This window comes from Petaurus breviceps, unplaced genomic scaffold (assembly GCF_028583685.1).
Source record: "Petaurus breviceps papuanus isolate PSGF00001 unplaced genomic scaffold, PetGlider_PUasm1.0 90734, whole genome shotgun sequence".
NCBI classification, from domain to species: Eukaryota; Metazoa; Chordata; class Mammalia; order Diprotodontia; family Petauridae; genus Petaurus; species Petaurus breviceps.
In genome coordinates this window covers 4,862,915-4,881,071 of record NW_027187327.1, presented here as the reverse complement: position 1 = coordinate 4,881,071, position 18,157 = coordinate 4,862,915, and the positions used below count along the sequence as shown (strand labels likewise).

The 18,157-nt window shown below is 37.3% G+C and overlaps 1 protein-coding gene across 6 annotated transcripts in view; it reads right to left on the bottom strand.

Annotated features, from left to right (window-relative positions):
• HMGN3 (high mobility group nucleosomal binding domain 3) overlaps positions 1 to 18,157 on the bottom strand; it is an 80,262-nt gene that overhangs the window by 59,603 nt on the left and 2,502 nt on the right. The window lies entirely within an intron of this gene.

Sequence of the window (18,157 nt, the reverse complement as noted above, 5' to 3'; positions counted from 1 at the left end):
GTGCTCTTACTTGCTGTGCCACCTGGCCGTCCCTCTCATATCTTTTTTCTTTCCTACTATCTTCATCTTTCACCACCTTTGCTTGTTGCCAGTGAGGTGCAGAATGTGTTATTCAAGTTACAGGGTCTTACCAAGTTCTTCATTAAATTTCTCTCTCTCTTCAGGCTATGTTGGTACATAAGTTGCAATTATTTTCCTAGTGGCCATTTTGCAAATATTTATGATCAGTACTATAATATGAGATAATTCATTTTCTTTGAGATAATGTTTCTTGTTGCCTTTGGATATACAAAAAAGCCAATTCAATTCTTTGCCTTTCTAGTGGGTAACCATGACCCATCCTACTGAATTGAAATTCTCTTTTTTCTTCTAATTTTTTTAACAGAAAGAATGCATAAATTAGTATGACTCAACTCCTCCAGAAGTACATCCACTAGGTCACTAGACAAAGATCTCACATCAAGTATCAGCAATAAAATTAAAGAGATTCTTAGGATACTCTGCCCCCTTTATCCTGTCAATTTGCCACCACCATTGTAGAAGTTGTAGAGGTCAACAAAAGACAGAAGGAAATTTTAAAATTTTCTTTGTTACATAGATTCCCATGGCCAGAAAGTTTTATAAAGCATTTCAAGGTTGGCAATGTCTTTTACAAATGTTATGTCATTTAATTGTCACAATAAACCTAGGAGGTGGGTGCTATTGCCCCCATTTTACAGATTTAGAAACTGAGGCAAAAATTAATGGACTTGCCCAAGATCACACATCTAGTAAATGTCTGAGGTAAAATTTGAACTCAGGTTCCCCTGATTCCAGATCTGGCATTCTATCCACTGCAACATCTACTCAATGATGATATCCAAGAAAAATAAATAAATAAATACTATTGCCAGTCCCACCACCACCACCACCACTATCCACTCTCTTATCAACCTGATAATCTGTAGAAGCTTTTAGGTCTGCTTTTGATCTTATATATATATATATATGTTTCCCCAGCTATTATGTTCACTTTTTTTTTGTTGTTGCTTTTTGGAAGACAATTGGGGTTAAGTGACTTGCCCAAGATCACATGGCTAGATTTTGTGTTAAGTGTCTGAGGTTGGATTTGAACTCAGGTTCTTCTGCCTCCAGGGCTGGTGCTCTATTATGTTCACTCTTTAAGGTGAAAACTTAAATTGTAGAGGCTGAGTGGAATAAAATGTCTCTGGATACTGTATATTTGTAGGAAAAGCCAGAAATTAAGACACATCTAGATATGCATGCTGAATTGAGCATAGATACAAATATTATCCTAGACAAACCACATTGATTATAGAAATTTGGCTCAATAAATTCAGAAGAAACTCCTAATATGAACAGTTCCATTTATTTTCCAAAAATTTTAATTTAAATGCACTGGAATCTTGCTATACAACAAAATCAATATAAAAAATGTTTGCCTTAGCTCCTATCCAATTTTGTGTAGTTACTAAGGCACCCAAAGGACTTGACCATGAGGTGGCCTCACCTATATAGTATGGATCTGAAATTAGAATGAAAGCATGACTTCAGTGAATAGACGTGTGTTTAGATATCTTGCTATTTTAAGTAACTGAAGTCAGTATCAAACAACTGTATCTTTGTAAAGGCAAAATTTTAAGCAAATAAACTAAATTATTTTCACTGTCAATTCTTCCTAAGGTTGCCTATCAGCTAATATTTGACTAACCTGGCTCCTATTCATTTTATCATAGAAGCTGAAGATGTTCTCTTCTTTGTGTTATCTTATGACTGGTGGAAATTTTTGACCTTTTAAAAAATGTAAATTCTTGTTTCTTATTCTTTTCATTTACTTAATACAATGTGGTATAAATATCTTATCTCTCCTTATTACAGCCTGCTCATGCTGTTCTTTCCCTTCCCCTTTGCCTCCCATATTCCCCTCCCTGCTCCCCACTCCAAGGACAGTGGAAAAATTAATACCCACCACTCCCTTGCCTTCACTTTGTTCCTTCCCAAGCCCTGTACTGCCCAGACTCCATTAGGACTGCCAGTCAGAAAGACCAACATGAGAGTTCACACCACTTGGATGAGATGAGAATCACCAGCTCTAATCAGACACATACAATCTATTTGTCAGAACACAAGCAAATTACTTAGTGCCCTATATGATGCTACAACACTGTAATTTGCAGATGAGTGGTGATCTGCATCAGTGGGGATAATGTCCACACTGGGAATTCACTACACTGATAAAACCATAGGCAAAAGTATATGCATATTTTATATTGATAGCAGAGAGATACAAGTGAGGAATAATAAACAACTGCTAATATAGAGGGAATCCAAAAAATCAGTACAGTTTTCATAGCCTAATATTGTACTAAGATTCTTGGGTTATCTTGCATGTAACATATGCAATTATTTTTGGATCCCTCTAGTTTTCTCCTCTCCACTTACAAATTATGTATGTAGAGAATTCAATTTTACACTGTGTTAGGTGCTGTATGGGACACAGTCGAGGTTCCTCCCCGTCAGGAGTTTAAAACCTTCTTGGAGAGATGAGATATATGAACTCACACAAACAGCCAACAACACAAAGCAGCGATGCTAGAAGTCACTGGTGGAAGATAGATGTTCTCCCTCCCTTAGTAGGGAGAAGCTGGGTTTCTCAAGGAAAGCTTCATGGAAACAGTAAAGTCTGGGCTGGACCTTGAGATACACTTTGGTAGGATTCAGAAATGGCAGAGAAGGGAAAGCCCATCAATGAAATAGCAAGCTAGGTGATAAAAGTGGGTGATGAGAAGCAGTATGGTATAGTGCAGGGGTGAGGAACCTGAGGTCTTGAGGTCACATGTGGCCCTCTAGGTCCTCAACTGCTGCCCTTTGACTGAATCCAAACCTCACAGAACAAATCCCTTTAATAGAAGGATTTGTTATGTAAAACTTGGACTCAGTAAAAAAGCCGAACCCAAGGACCTAGAAAATCACATGTGGCCTTGAGGCCTCAGGTACCCACCCCTGGTGTAGTGGAAAGGACACTGGAAGACCCGAGTTCAAATCCTACTAGAGACACGGTATAACCAAGGGCAAGGCATTTAACTTTACCATGCTTCATGATGACTAGAGAATATGCAAGGCAATGGAATCCCTAAGACCTGAGTTAAAATTTGACCTCAGATACTTAATAGCTCAGTGACCCTGGGCAAATCACTTAACTGCTACCTGCCTCAGTTTTCCCAACAGCAAAATGGGGATCATAATAATATCTATCTCTCAGCACTGTTATGAGGATCAAATGAAATGATCTTTGTAAAGCACTTAGCACAGCCACTGGCTCACAGCAGGTATTTAATAAATATTTGTTCTCTTTCCCTCCCCCATTCCCACCAGATTCTTTAAACAATAGGGTTGTACTCAATGACCTCTGAGGTTCATTGTGGCTTTTTTTTTTATCAATAATCTTGTGAACATGTAAAGGCATATCTAGGAGGAAAAAGAAATGGCCTGACTAGAACAGATAAAAGTTTGTATGAGCAAAGAGTGATGAGGCCAGGCAAAGAGGCCTACATCATGGAGATGCTGAAATCCAGACAGAAGAGTATAAGATATTATCCAGCAGGCAATGGACAGCTGACTTAAGCACAATCTGCCTTGTTTCATGCATATGTGTGTATGTGCATCACACACACACGCACGGACATGATACACAGCACTGTGGATACATCCAGGTCCTCTCTTTAGACTATACATTCCTGGCAGGAAGAATCTGTGTCAGTTTTTTTTATTTATGTATCCTCAGGGCACCTTATAGCTACTTCATAAATCACTAATGCTTAATAACTAAACCTGAGAATATTTACTACAACGATTCCAAGGGTCCAAATTATTTCAGTTCAAGGCCAAATTCCAATTTCAAAATGTATGCATTATAGTCTTTTGTTTCTCCTTGCAGGTAATAATGGCTGTGTCTTTTCATTCCCACCACTTAGCACAAGACCTTGTATGCAGCAGGCATTTAATAGATATTTGTTGAATTGATTTAAAAGAATCTGATGTTTTAGGTTTAAAGTTACTAGTGTTTTCTCATTTTTTTTTAATTTAAAATCTTTCTGATTGTGAATTACATGGCAACAAACATGAACACTTCGTTACTAGTATTTTTAGCTGAATATTAAAAGGAATATGACTTCAATGCAAACATTGTTGATTTGCTTCATTAGAAAAGTTTGATTGTTCTAGAAATGAAGGGGGGGGGCGGGGCGGGGCTGGGGAGCAAGAAGCACAAGAGGGCTTCTGTTGCTTACCCCAACAGCCCTGTAGTCCCTAGACCATGCTAGCAGCTACGATTTTGTACGTGCTCCCATGACTGCACAATGAAGGAAATACAACAGGCATTCACAAATATCTGCCTAGAAGAGTCTAGAACTCAACACTTCATTGTTCAGCCATTGCCATCTGAACACACACGTTTCCCCAGACCCTTTCCAGTCCAGTCACTACCAGAGCATAGGACCACATGCACATTCCCTAACACCCTTATCTGTATTAGGAAATAAATACTGGGGCTGATCTTCACTTAAACCTCACATACCCAGAATAAAAGGTATTCTGAGGGAATGAAAAGCATTGTCTACTGAAGTGTGGGTTTCATAAATGTTCCATCAAGAACAATAATCCTTTCGATTAATATGACTAAGAATAGCATATTCATGGGGAGAGAGACACAAATTCACATGAGAACTCAAACCACAAAACATTAGATTGTCAACAAAGCACAAGGTGACAGACAAAACAATGAGGCAGCCTCATCTTTGGTGATGTTTGGTAAATGGAAAAATAACAATAAACTGAAGTATTTCCCAGAATTCTGATTTATAGGAGCATAAATTGTTGTGTCATCACATGGGAAATTTCCTGTCATTTATGGAAGGATTGTAACAATTCCTGTAGGTCTCAGCACAGTCTTGAGGGGCTTATAAGACCAGAGATTATGAGGGCATAGGATAGGAGCTGGACCTGTAATTTCATGTGTTCAGAGAATTCCACCTACTGTAATAGGTCAGCACTTTCTCTGCAACCACTAGGCCGTGAGGTCACATGTGGTCTAGTTCCTCGGGGAGGGCCTTTTGACCAAGTCCAAGTTTTACAAAATAAAGGGTCACATCCAAGGACCTAGAGGGCCACATGTGGCCTCCAGGTTGCAGGTTTCCCACCCCAGCACTAGACTAACCACTTAACTTTCCTACGGTCAGGAAGACTTAGATTCAAATACTATCTTAGACACTACCTGTGTAGCCTCAATTGGAATTAAGTTGGAGGGAGGAGGGGTTCTACTGAATGGCCTCCAAGACCTCTCCAGTTCTAAATGTATGATCTTATGATTCTAGAATTGCCTGCAGCACTGAGAGATTATGTAACTATGCCAGGATCACTGAGCCTCTATGTATCAAAGTATGATGGGGGATAAACTCTTTAAAAAACATTTTTTTTTAAAGCAATCGGGGTTAAGTAACTTGCTCAAGGTTACATGGCCAGGTGTTTCTGGGTGGGTGCTAAGTGTCTGAGCTCGGGATTCAATCCCCAGGTCATCCCGACACTGGAGCCAGTGCTCTCACTGTGCTACCTGGCCGCCCCTAAAGAACATATTAAAGTAAAAAATAACAGGTGAGATTGTTCTGTGCTAATGTGGATGGAATGAGGACCTCTAGCTTGGATAATGGAATCTGGTCGGGAGTTAGAAAGACTCTTCTCCCTGAGTTCAAATCTAGCCCCAGACACTGATTAGCTGTGTGATCCTGGACAAATTTGCCTCAGCTCCTCATTTGTAAAATTATCCGGAAAAGGAAACAGCAAAGCAGTCTAATATCTTTGCCAAGAAAACCCCAAATGGAGTCATGAAAAGTCTGACACAACTGAAAAATAACAACTGCTCGGATGATGGAGGGCCAGGCATAGTGAGACATAGGATTTAGACCTGGAAGTGACCTTAAAGATTATCTAATTAAAGATCTAAAAAGAGCATTGGACAGAATAAAAAGAAATAAATATAAAAGAAACTACGGTAAGTGTTTTTTTTTATAGGCCAGGGCTTCACAAAACAAAACAAAAAATAAGGAAAAGCCTACGTGCAATGGAATGAGGGTCTTCCCTGAAGCCTGGCAAGAAGGACCAGGGATGCATAGGTTCCAGAGGTATTTGAAGCAACTCTGTGAGAGAGAAGAGGGAGATGGTAAGAAGACCAGAGTGCTCCAAGGAAGAAACTCCAGGGAGGCTAGAGACCCTCAATATTCTGACCAGGCCATGAGATGGGAGCATTCAGAGCAGGATGCACCAGGGGTGTTTGAAGTTTACAAGAATTTGACCTGAAAAGCTTCAAAGGACCCTACAGACTGTAGAGCTCTGAAACTAGAAAGGACTTCCAGGGTGGGTGGGTGGCAGGGTGAGGAGGGATGGTATACCTTGGGGAATAGAAATCAGAATATCAAGACTGGGACCTGTGGGTCCTTACTAACTTATCCAAGAGTCCAGGATGGGGCAAAGCCTGGTCCTGGCACAAAGTCCCAAAGCAGGAATTGAAACTGGAGATGTAAGCAAACAGAAGATACTGAAAACTATTAAAAAGTAGTATAGATTTGGAGGCAACTAAGAGACAAACCCAGAATAGAAGCAAGTCACTTTACAAGTATTACAAGTAGAGCCTCAGAGAGAGGGAAAAAAAATGCTTCTCTGAAGGTACTACAGAAATTTATAAAAGATGTGAAACAAGAGATAAAACATAAAAATATAAGTAAAATAAAAGCTCTGGGGGAAAAGGATTGGAAGAAAAATAGACAGCTTAGAAGAGAAGGTAGAAAACCTTACCTAAGTTTACAGACGCCCTGAAAATTACAGTGGACCAAAAAGAAAACAATGACTGTATGACAAAAAAATATTAAGCAAAATTAAAAGCCTGAAAAAATTCCTGAAAACCAAAATCCTTAGTAAACTTGGAAACCATTTTTGTAGAAATTACAAATGAGAATTGCACAGATCTATTTTTAAATCAGAAGGAAAAGTGCAAAGAGAAAGAATCTACTAATTACTTCCTGAAAGAAGCCCTAAAATGAAATTCCTGGGAACATATGCCAAAAATCTATAACTTCCAGGTCAAAGAAAAAATGTACTGCAAGCAGCCAAAGAATCATATTCAGGGTTACACAAGACTTGGCAGGTGCTATAAAGGAGAGAAAATCTTGGAATAACAACATTCCAAAAGACAAAGATAACGGTATACAACAAAGAATAACTCAACCTGCATGTCTGAGTATAATCCAATGGGAAGGGGGGGGGGAGAAGGGAGGAATTAAATTTTAATGGAATAGATGTTTTTTTAAAAATTCCTGAGGAAAAGATAGGATCTGAGTAGAAACTTGAGTAGAAACTCTGAAATAAGAACACCAGAATCAAGAAAGCTAAAATGTAAATAATAATTTGTAATTAGGTGATTAAGTGATTCTATTCTAATGAGGATAGGAAATCAATATTCCTTCAAGGGTCACAGAGGTGGGGGGAATGGCTTTGTTCTGTTTTGGTGTTCTTAAGAAAGGGAGAAAGAGGGGGGGAGAGGCAAGAAATACACTAGGGAATAAAGGAGGAATAAAAGGAATGAAATAACAGATGTTATATGAATCTTACTCTTATATGAATCAACTCTTATCTCACCCAAAGAAGGAAGGTTGAATACAAACACACACACACACACACACACACACAGTTTTGTGTAGAAGTATGCTGAATTCAACAGGAAAACTAGTGTGGAAAAGGAGCTCAGAGAAGAAATTTAAGAGGAAAAACAGTACTGTGGAAGGAAGAGTTATAAACAAAACAGACAAGAAAAGGAAAAAAAGAGGAGCTGCAGAGTAAAAGCAGATTACTTATTATAGATAATTACAGATCACTAGCATTTAGCAAATTCTTCTGTCATCAATTTTTTGTAAAGAAGAAGGAGGAAGAAAACAAAGAAAGGAGCAATTATAAAATGATATAATGAAGGGATTGCTAACTATAACCAAGAACATGAATGGGATAAACTCACTCATAAAATGGAAAAGGATAGCAGAATGGAGAAGAAAGTAGAATGCAATAATATGCTGTTGCAAAAAACCCACTTGAAAATAGATTTACACATAATTAAAATAATGGCCTGGAGCAAGATTTATGATGCTTCAGATGAACTAAAATACCAAAAGGCAGCAATGATGATTTGAGACCAAAAAAAAGTTTTAAAATGCATGGTTAAAAGAGATAAACAAAGAAATTATATTATGTTTAAAGGTCCAATAGACTGTGAAATAATATAAATATATTAATATAAACATACCACATGCATTTATATACAAAAAGGAAGATACATTTAATAATTTAACAAATTAAGCAAATTATATTATTGCATCAATTTTAATTATATTCACTTAATTATTTAATTTTATTACATTAAAACTATAATATTTGGAGACTGTTATGTGACTCTTTTCAATTTATCTAAACCTAATTAAAAATAAATAAGAAAGAAGTTCAGGACTTGAGTAAAACTTTAGGAAAAGTAGATATGACCTCTCTCTGGCAATTACTGAATGGGAATAGATAATAATATTTACATACCTACATATATGTTTATATGCAAATATGTTATGTGATTATATTGTATACATGCATATGCATACAGCTATATATATACACATATGTGTGTGTACTTGAATATAACTATATCTATATCTATCTATGAGAACCTATGTATCTACTGGATGACACTTTTACAACAACTGACAGTATGTTTGGACATAAAAATCTCATTAAATACAGAAAAGACTTATTAAACATATCCCGTCCTGGCCCCAATGTTATAAAACTGATAATTAATAAAAGATTTTTGGAAGAAAGAATTCAAATTTGAATGGAAACTAAATAATTTAATCCAAAAGAATTAGTCAAAGGACAAATTATAGAAGTAATAGATAATTTCATCAAAGAAAATTACAAAATAACAAGACAACATATTAAAACATTTAGGATGCAGTCAAAGCAGTTCTAAGGACAAAATTTATGTCTCTAAAACCTTTCATCAATAAAAGAAAAAATGAACAGGTCAATGAATTTGGATCATAACTACAAAAAGCTAGAAAAGCAACAAATTAAGAAACTTCTGCTACACACCAAAATAAAAATTCTGAAAAAAGAGATGAACAAAATTAAAAGCAAAAAGAAATGAATTGGGGTGGCCAGGTGGCGCAGTGAGTAAGAATGCTGGCCCTGGTGTCGGGAGACCCGGGATCGGTTCTGGCCTCAGATACTTGGCACCCACACAAAAATAACTGGGCATGTAACCTTGAGCAAGTTACTTAACCCCAATTGCTTAAAAAAAGGAAATGAATTGATGAATAAAACTATAAGCTACTTTTTTAAGCAGAAAAATTATGAGCCAGCCAGACTAAAAAGAGAAAGGAAAATCAAACTGCCAGATTAAAAAAAAATTCAGAAAGAATTCATAATAAATGGAAAGACAATAGAGGAAATTTTTAGAAAATACTTTGTCTAATTATATGCAAACCAAATTTGTAACCTAAATAAAGTGAATGTTTGTTAATAAAAATATAAAATACTCAAATTAATAGAAGAAATAGAGAATTTTAAGTAGCTCATTTTCAGAAAAGGAAACTGAACAATAAATGAACTCCCAAAGGAAGAAAAAAGTATGAGATGGATTGATAAAGGAACTCTTTCAAATATTCAACAACTAATTCAATATTGCTTAAATTGTTTGCAAAAATAGGAAAATTAGTGAATGATCAGTTCCAAATCCTTCCATGATAAAAATATAATCTTAATAGCTAAACACGAGTGAGAGAAAGCAGAGGAAGAAAATTAAAAACCAGTATTTCCGATGGATATTGTTGCAAAAGTCAATAAAAATATTAGCAAGGAGGCTACAGTAATATATTAAAAAGAGTATGAGATTGGATCTATATTAGGAAATAGGATTGGTTAAATATTGAGACAACTATAAGTATGATATTCATATACTATGGTGAAACTTACCGGAGTTTACAGTAAGATTAGGGGTAAAATAATAATGTCCATTGTCAACACTACTATGTGATCTAGTGCCAGAAATACCAGCTACAGCTGTATGACAATAATAAAGAAATGAAAAGAGTAAGTGTAAACAAAACACAAATAAAATTATCTATTTTTGAATATGATATGATAGGCTACTTATTAAACCCTGGAGATTGAACTAAAGTTTAACTGAAATAAATAATTACTTCAGCAAAGTAGCAGAATAGAAAATAAACCTATATAAAGCCCTGGCTTTTCTATATATTACCAACAAAACCCAATAGGAAGAGATAGAAAAGGGAGTTCTACTCAAAACAACCAGAGAATGTATCACATATTTAGGAGTCCACTTAACAAAAAACAAACAGAAACTCTATGAATATACAACACTCTTAACAAATATATGCAGACGTGAATAATCAAAGAGATACTAATTACACAAGGCTGGGTCATGCCAATATAAAAAAATGATAATGCTACCTAAGTTAATTCATTTATTCAGTACTGTGACAATCAAACTGTCAAAGGATTATTTTAAAAGGCTAAAAAAAAAAAACCAAAAAACAAAATTCATCTGGAGGCACAGAAGGTAAAATATCTTAAGAGAATTAATGGAAAAAATGTGTGAAGTAAGGGGGTTTAGTAGTACCTGAAATCAAACTATACTATAAAGCAGTAATCACCAAAATTATTTGATACTGATTAAAAACAGGGAGGCTGCATCAGTAGAACATATTAGTTATACAAATTGCAGAAATTAACAAACATAACAGCATAATGTTCAACAAACCCAAAGAACACAGATCCTGAGACAAGGACTCACTACTTGACAAAAACTAGTGGGAAAACCGGGCAGCTAGGTGGAGCAGTGCATAGAGTGTGGTGTTTAGAGGCAGGAAAACTGATCTTCCAGAGTTCAAGTGTCTCAGATACTAGCTATATGATACTGGACAAGTCACTTAACCCTGTTTGCCTCAGTTTCTCATATGTAAAATGAGCTAGAGAAGGAAATCGCAAACCAGTCCAGTATCTTTGCCAAGACAACCCTAAATGGGGTCACAAAGAGTCAGACAGGACTAAAATGACTCAACAACAACAATTGGGAAAACAGGAAAGCAGACTGGCAGAAATTGGGATTAGGTTAAAATTTTATGCCAAATACCACAATATGCTCCAAATGGATATAACCTATATTATAAAAGGTTATACCATTTAATAAAAAATAGGAGCAGGGAAGGAGATCTTAACCACTATGGATGGGGAAGAGTTCTTGAGCAAACAAAGGCACAGAGAGGATCACAAGAAATAAAACAGATAATTTTGATTACATAAAATTGAAGTTTCTGCACAAACAAAATCAATGCAGTTAAAATTGGAAGGGAAAGAGTGATATGGAAAAAAAAACTTTGCAGCAAGTTTTTTCTCATAAAGGTCTGATATCTAAGATGTATAAGAGAATAATTCAAATATATAAGAATAAGACTATTCTCTAGTAGATAAATGGTTAAAAAGATAAGAACAAACAGTTCTCAAGGGAAGAAATGCAAGGTATCAACAACCACAGGAACAAATACCACAAATCACAAATAATTAGAGAAATGCAAATTAAAAAAAAACTAGTTCCACCTTACACCCATCAGACTGGCAAAGATAGCATGAATGGGAAATGATATTTGTTGGTGAGGAGGAGGGGAGTAGGTCAGGAGTTCAAGTACACTAATGAACCAATTATGAGTACTTTTTATTATCAAGTACAATAATGAACCAATTGGATCTGTGAATTGGTACAACTGTTCTAAAAGGTAATTTGGAACTATATCCTACAAAACCACTAAACATATTCTTTGACCTAACAATACCAATACGAGGCACATATCCCAAAGAGATCAAACATCAACAACAACAACAACAAAAAGATCCATACATGCAAGTTTATAGCAGTACTTCTAGCAAACCACTGGAAACTAAGGAGATGTCCATCAACTGGAGAAATGGCTGAACAAATTATGGCACATGAATGAAATGAAATATTATTTAGCTGTAAGAAACAAATGCAGAGAAAGCTGGGAAAACTTAATCTGATTATGAGTGAAGTCAGAAGAAGGATTTATGCAATGATTATAAAAATTTTCACGAAAAGTAATTTTTTTAAGCAATTGGGGTTAAGTAACTTGCTCAAGGTTACACAGCCAGTTATTTCTGGGTGTGGTGCTAAGTATCTGAGCCCCGATTCGATCCCCAGGTCATCCCGACACTGGGGCCAGTGCTCCTACTCGCTGAGCCAACTGGCCGCCACAAAAAGTAATTTTTGAAGAGATGAATTCTGATTAGTGCAATAGCTAATTGTGATTAGAGAAGACCAATGATCAAACACACAGCCCACTTCCTCAAGGAGATCAACTGGAAATGTAATCTGTGACATGTATCTGTAGACACGGTCAATATGTGGATTATTAATTTTTTTTTTGGCTTGACTGTGCTCATTTGTTACAAGGAAAGTTTTTTATTTTTTTAAGACTGAGGGACAGGAATTTGGGCCAATCAGGGGACTAGGGGCAGTGACGACAAAAGAAGAAAAAGAATCATTGAAGTATTTTTTAAAAGTACATAAAATAAGATAAGGAAGTTCAGAGGGAGTCACAGACAAGCAGGACAACTTTTAAACTAACATACTGAATTAATTAATACTCTTTTAAAAAACAAGCTATATATAACAGAGATCTGTAGTTTCACTCTTTGCACTACCAATGTTTTAAAATATCTGTCAGGTTCAAAATATGAAAAAAAAAATCTCCTGTTATCAGAGGTGGCTTTCTACGAGGGGAGGAAGATAAGATAAAGGTAAAAATCTAGTCAGCATAAAAACAAAATATATCAATAAAAATCTATCAAAAATAAATAGGAGTCATTTTTTTTTAAAGCAATTGGGGTTAAGTAACTTGCTCAAGGTTACATGGCCAGTTATTTCTGGGTGTGGTGCTAAGTATCTGAGCCCAGATTCGATCCCAGGTCATCCCGACTCTGGGGCCGGTGCTCTTACTTGCTGTGCTACCTGACCGCCCCTAGGAGTAATTTTTTAAAAAGATCAACTAGTCTAGTCCGTTTTATTTAAGAGTGTAAAGCAACTGGGACATAGTGAGGTTTGCTGATTTTCCCCATATCCAATAAAGGTAGTAGAGAGAGGAGCCGAGATTCAAAACCATGTGCACTACTGACTCTGATCCATCATATTTTTCAAGAAAATATGTTTTTAAGTGCCATACCAAAGAAAGTGCTCTTGCCTTTCTTGGTTTACCCAGACTTTACCCAACCTCCATGGCCTGGCTTAAGTCCCACTTCCTTTTCCTATTCTACTGTATTTAAAATATGACACACATTTGAAAGCAGCCAAGCACTGTCCCACACTGTTAACTATTACACTGAAATCCTTAATGAGACTATAAGCGACTTAAGACTAGGGGCCTCTCTATTTCTTTTCTCTCCATGATGCCCTTGTACAAGGGTTGGGCACATGAATCACATTTTATAAATGCTTGTAGAATTTAGTTTTGTAGTGCCACTTCTTGCTTTTCTGAAAGATCGGGGGGGGGGGAACCTTAAATTATAGTGCCAAGAGCCCTAGAGTCCGAGTCAGAGAATCCTGGTTTAGCTACTTACTACCTGTTTGAATTTTGGTAAGTCACTTAATCACTCTGGGGCCCAGTTTCATTATCTATAAAATAAAGCTGAATATGGAGTCAGAAAGCCTGAGTTCAATGTGAGTTTTGTCACATGTAACATTACATAGTATCGTTATGTATAAAATGAGAAAGCTAGAGACTGGATGTTTAAAGCATCTTAAGGAGTCTTCATACCTCACCCAAATACCTAGAACAAGCTTCTGGTGCTTAAGAAAAGTTTGTTGATTTAAAAATAAAATGGGGGTGGGAGCTTGGATCAGACAACCACTCTATGATCCTATAGCAAGATGATCTCTGTGCTCTCTTGTAGTACTAAATCTTAAGAACTCACAACCTCTCCTTCCCCAACCTGCTATCAAAAAATTATTCTCAGTGTCTACCATCATGTTAATTAGGTTCAACACAAAGTCTAAATCTAAGAACCTGGGTTCAAATCTCACCTTTGACACTTATTACCTGTGTGACTTTGGACAAGTCACTTTAATCTCCCTGGGCCTCAGTTTCATCATCTGGAAGAAATGGGAGAGTTGGACTATATGTATGATTTCTGAGGTCCCTTCCAGCTCTTTATGCTCTTATGATCTAATTACAAATTGTGACTGATTTGTGGCAACATTTATTCTTCATCTATTCTATTCCTCCCAAATTTCCCTTATCTCTTCAAACCCCCAATACTTCCTCTACTCCCACGCCCCCTCCCCGCCCCCCGCCACCTCAGTAGCTGTTCTTGCCTCCTATTTTACTGAGAAAATGGAGGTCATTTTTCCATGAGTGTCTGGTTCTTTTCTCCACTCCAGGTTACAATTCATCTACCCTACCACTACACCCCATCCATTCCTACTTTACTAGCTGGAAAGAAAAGGAATCTCTTCTTTGTCACTGCCAGCCTTTCTACCTTGATCCCCTCTCCTCTTGGAGCCTGCTTTCTCATCTCTGAACTCTCCCAATCAAATGAATGGCTCTTGCCTACAAACATGTTCAGTTCTATTCCATCCATCCAAAACAAACACAGAAAGCCCCTTTATTTGATTCCATCATCTCCTCTAACTATCATGCTATATCCCTCTTCTCTTTTATGGACAAACTCTTAGAAAGCACCACTTTCTTTCTTTCTCTTCTTCATCACCCATACTCCTCAATCCCTTGCAATCTCCCTTACAATTCTCAAATTCAATTGAAAATGTTCACTGTGAAGCTACCAACAAAACCTTAACTGCTAAATTGGACATCCCTTTCTCAGTCTTCATCCTCCTTGACCTCTCTTGGCAACTTCTGAAACTCTTGATCATCCCCACCCCCTCTTCTGGATGCTTTTTTATCTTGGCTTTTCTATGGCACCACTCTCTTCTTGCTTCTCCTCTTACCTATCTGACTTCTCCTTCTGTAAATCATCATGGATCTTGTGCTGCCCCTTAGCACAGGTCTCCCCCAGAGCTCTGCCTTGAGCCCTCTTCTCTCTTATTCCTAAACAAGCTCTTTGGGAAACATCTTTAGCTCTCATGGATTCAAGTCACCTCTAAATAAATGAACTCACAAATCTAAGTAATCAAACCTGATTTTGCTTAACTCTAGTCATGCTTCTGGACATTTCTTCCTGGATGTGTTGTAGCCCACTAAGACTTAACATGATCAAAATGAAACATAATTTATACCCCTTAAGCCTGTGCTCTTCTCTTGAGGGTATTATCACCCTCTCATGCTCCAGGTTGGTAACCTTAGACACTTGACACTTCTCTCTCTCACACACATTCCATTTCCAAGTAGTTGCCAAGTTTTATTGATTCTACCTACATAACACATTTATCCCACTTCCTTCACTCATACAGCACCACCCTATTTCAAGACCTCATCACTTGAGGATCATAGATTTAAAACTGAAAGGGACTTGACATCCAATCCACATCCCCACTCCCTTCTTTGTGCAGTTGAGGAAGATGAGACAAAGAGAGGCCAAGTGATATGCCCAGGGTCACATCACTAGTAATTATTTATATCACTGAACCCAAGTCTCTATCCCTTTTGCTATGCATGTCTCACCTGTTCTCCCTCTTTATAATCTCTTTTAATCCATTTTCCACACAAATGCCAAAATAAATATTCCTAAATTGGCACATAACTAACTCACTCACCAGTGCCTATAGGCTAGAAAACAAACTCCATAACTTAGTATTTTAAGCCTTCCACAATCTGGTTCCCACTGACCACTCTAGCCATACTTTATACTATTCCCTCCTCCGAAATGCTATGTCCCACTCGATCTTTGCTACTGCCATTCCCCGAACCCTATATTCCAACCTCCTTTCTTTGTCCATTCAAAGAAGCCATTCTCTTTTTAATGGAATATAAAATATTTTTTATTCTTTTTCTTTTTATTAATTAATTTACTTCTAGTTTTCAACATACACTTCCATAAGATTCTGAGTTCCAAATTTTCTTCCCATCTCTCCCCTCCCGTCACCCCACAATACCATACATTCTGATTACTCCTTCCCCCAGGAAGCCATTCTTTATGCTTGGAAAACACTGCCCTTGCCAAGAAAACCCCAAACAGGGGCACCAAGAGTCAATGAAACAACAACAAGCAAAATCTGCATTTGAACCCAGGTCTTCTGACTCTAAATCTAAGGTTCCTTCTGCTGTACCCCGTCTTCCCCTACAGGGTGAAGAGCTCATGGAAAAACAGACATATACTCTAATAAGAAATTTGGCTTAAAAAAAATCACTGCCCTTCTTTAACTCTGCCTCTCAGTAGTCCTTTCCTACCTTAAGACTCTCAGGTGCCAATTCTTCTGTGAAGCCTGCCCAGATCAACCCAACAGCTAGTACTTTTGCTCTCTTTAATTTTCCGTGTTATTCTTGTGTACGTTATGTTCTCTACATACATACCCCTCCATTAGAATGTAAGTTCCTGGAGGGCAGGGGTTATATTCATTTTTGTCTTTGCTGCCTCAGAGTTTAACAAACTGCCCAGCATGCAGTGGGCACATACATAATTTGTTGAATTAAAGAAGCCCAAGACAATGATAAGCAGTGAGTGAAGCTGAAAGTTCTTGTTCCACTAGAGTAATCAGCAAATAGTGTAGAAGACAATGCTTTGAGCTGAGCTCTAAAGCAAGTCAGGGATTCTAGTTGGTTGAAGAGAGGTGGGAGTGCATGCCAGGCATGGAGGCAAAGTCATAGAAACAGGGATGGCTTAATGAACTCCAGGAAAAAATACAAAATCCCCTGGTCTGGCATTTAAAGCTCCTTACTACCCTTCCAGTCACTTTACTCCCTTATACACATTCTGCAAACCAGCAAAGTTCCTCACATACAAAACTTATCTCTAATCCATATGCCTTTGTCCTCCAGACCTGGAATGCTAAGCCCCCTCCCCTCCACCATTTAGGCTCCTTGTCTGAATTCCTTCAAGACTCACCTCAAATCCCACCTTGCATAGGAGACCTTACCAAAGCCCCTGGATCTCTTGTGCCTTCCCCTCTGAAATCTACAACAGCATGTATCTACTCTCTTTTTCTTTTATCTATATGTTAACGTGTTATTTCCTATATTAGGATGGATATTCCTTGACACAGTGTCTGGAACATAGTAGACCCTCAATAAACCCTTGTTGGCCGGTGGCTTGACTGAGACAGAATGTCAAGGTTGAGAAATAGGCCAGTTGGTTGGAACAGGGAATAGCTAAAAGGGTCTTACTGTGTGATAGACCTGGAAAGTAAGACTGCAGAAAAATTGTGAAGAACTCTAAATGCAAAACAGAGGAATCTGTCTATTATGCTAGTCCTAGAATCAATAGAGAGTCATTGGAGCTTTTTGATTGAGCAAATTTTTTGTATTATTTAAAAATTATATGTTTGGGATAGCTCTGGTAAAATGGAATAAATATTGGCTTTGTAATCAGAGGACCTGGGTTCAAATCTCAGCTTTGCTACTTACTCACTGCCTGTGTAATGGTTGGACAAACTGTTTAATCTCTCTGGGTCTAAGTTTCCTCATCTACTAAACAAAGAGGTTGGTCTAGATAGGTGTTGTCAAACTCAAATAGAAAATGAGCCACTAAACTGTACATAAGGATCCCTGCAAGGGGCACATTGACTTAGAAAACCACATACTAACATTATTTGTGTTTTATTGTATTCTAATTTATTTTGGTAAGTATTTCCCAATTACGTTTTAATCTGGTACAAGCCCCACTTGGGAGCCCAACTGTAGGCTACATGGTGTAGTTTGACACTCAAAAGCTCCCTTCCTGCTCAAAATTTGACCCTAATTTGATAAAGAATTCCAATGCTTCTCAATCCATAGAACTAAAAATTATAAACATGATAGATTAGAGATAGATGGATGGATGGAGAGAGAGAGAGAGAGAGAGAGAGAGAGAGAGAGAGAGAGAGAGA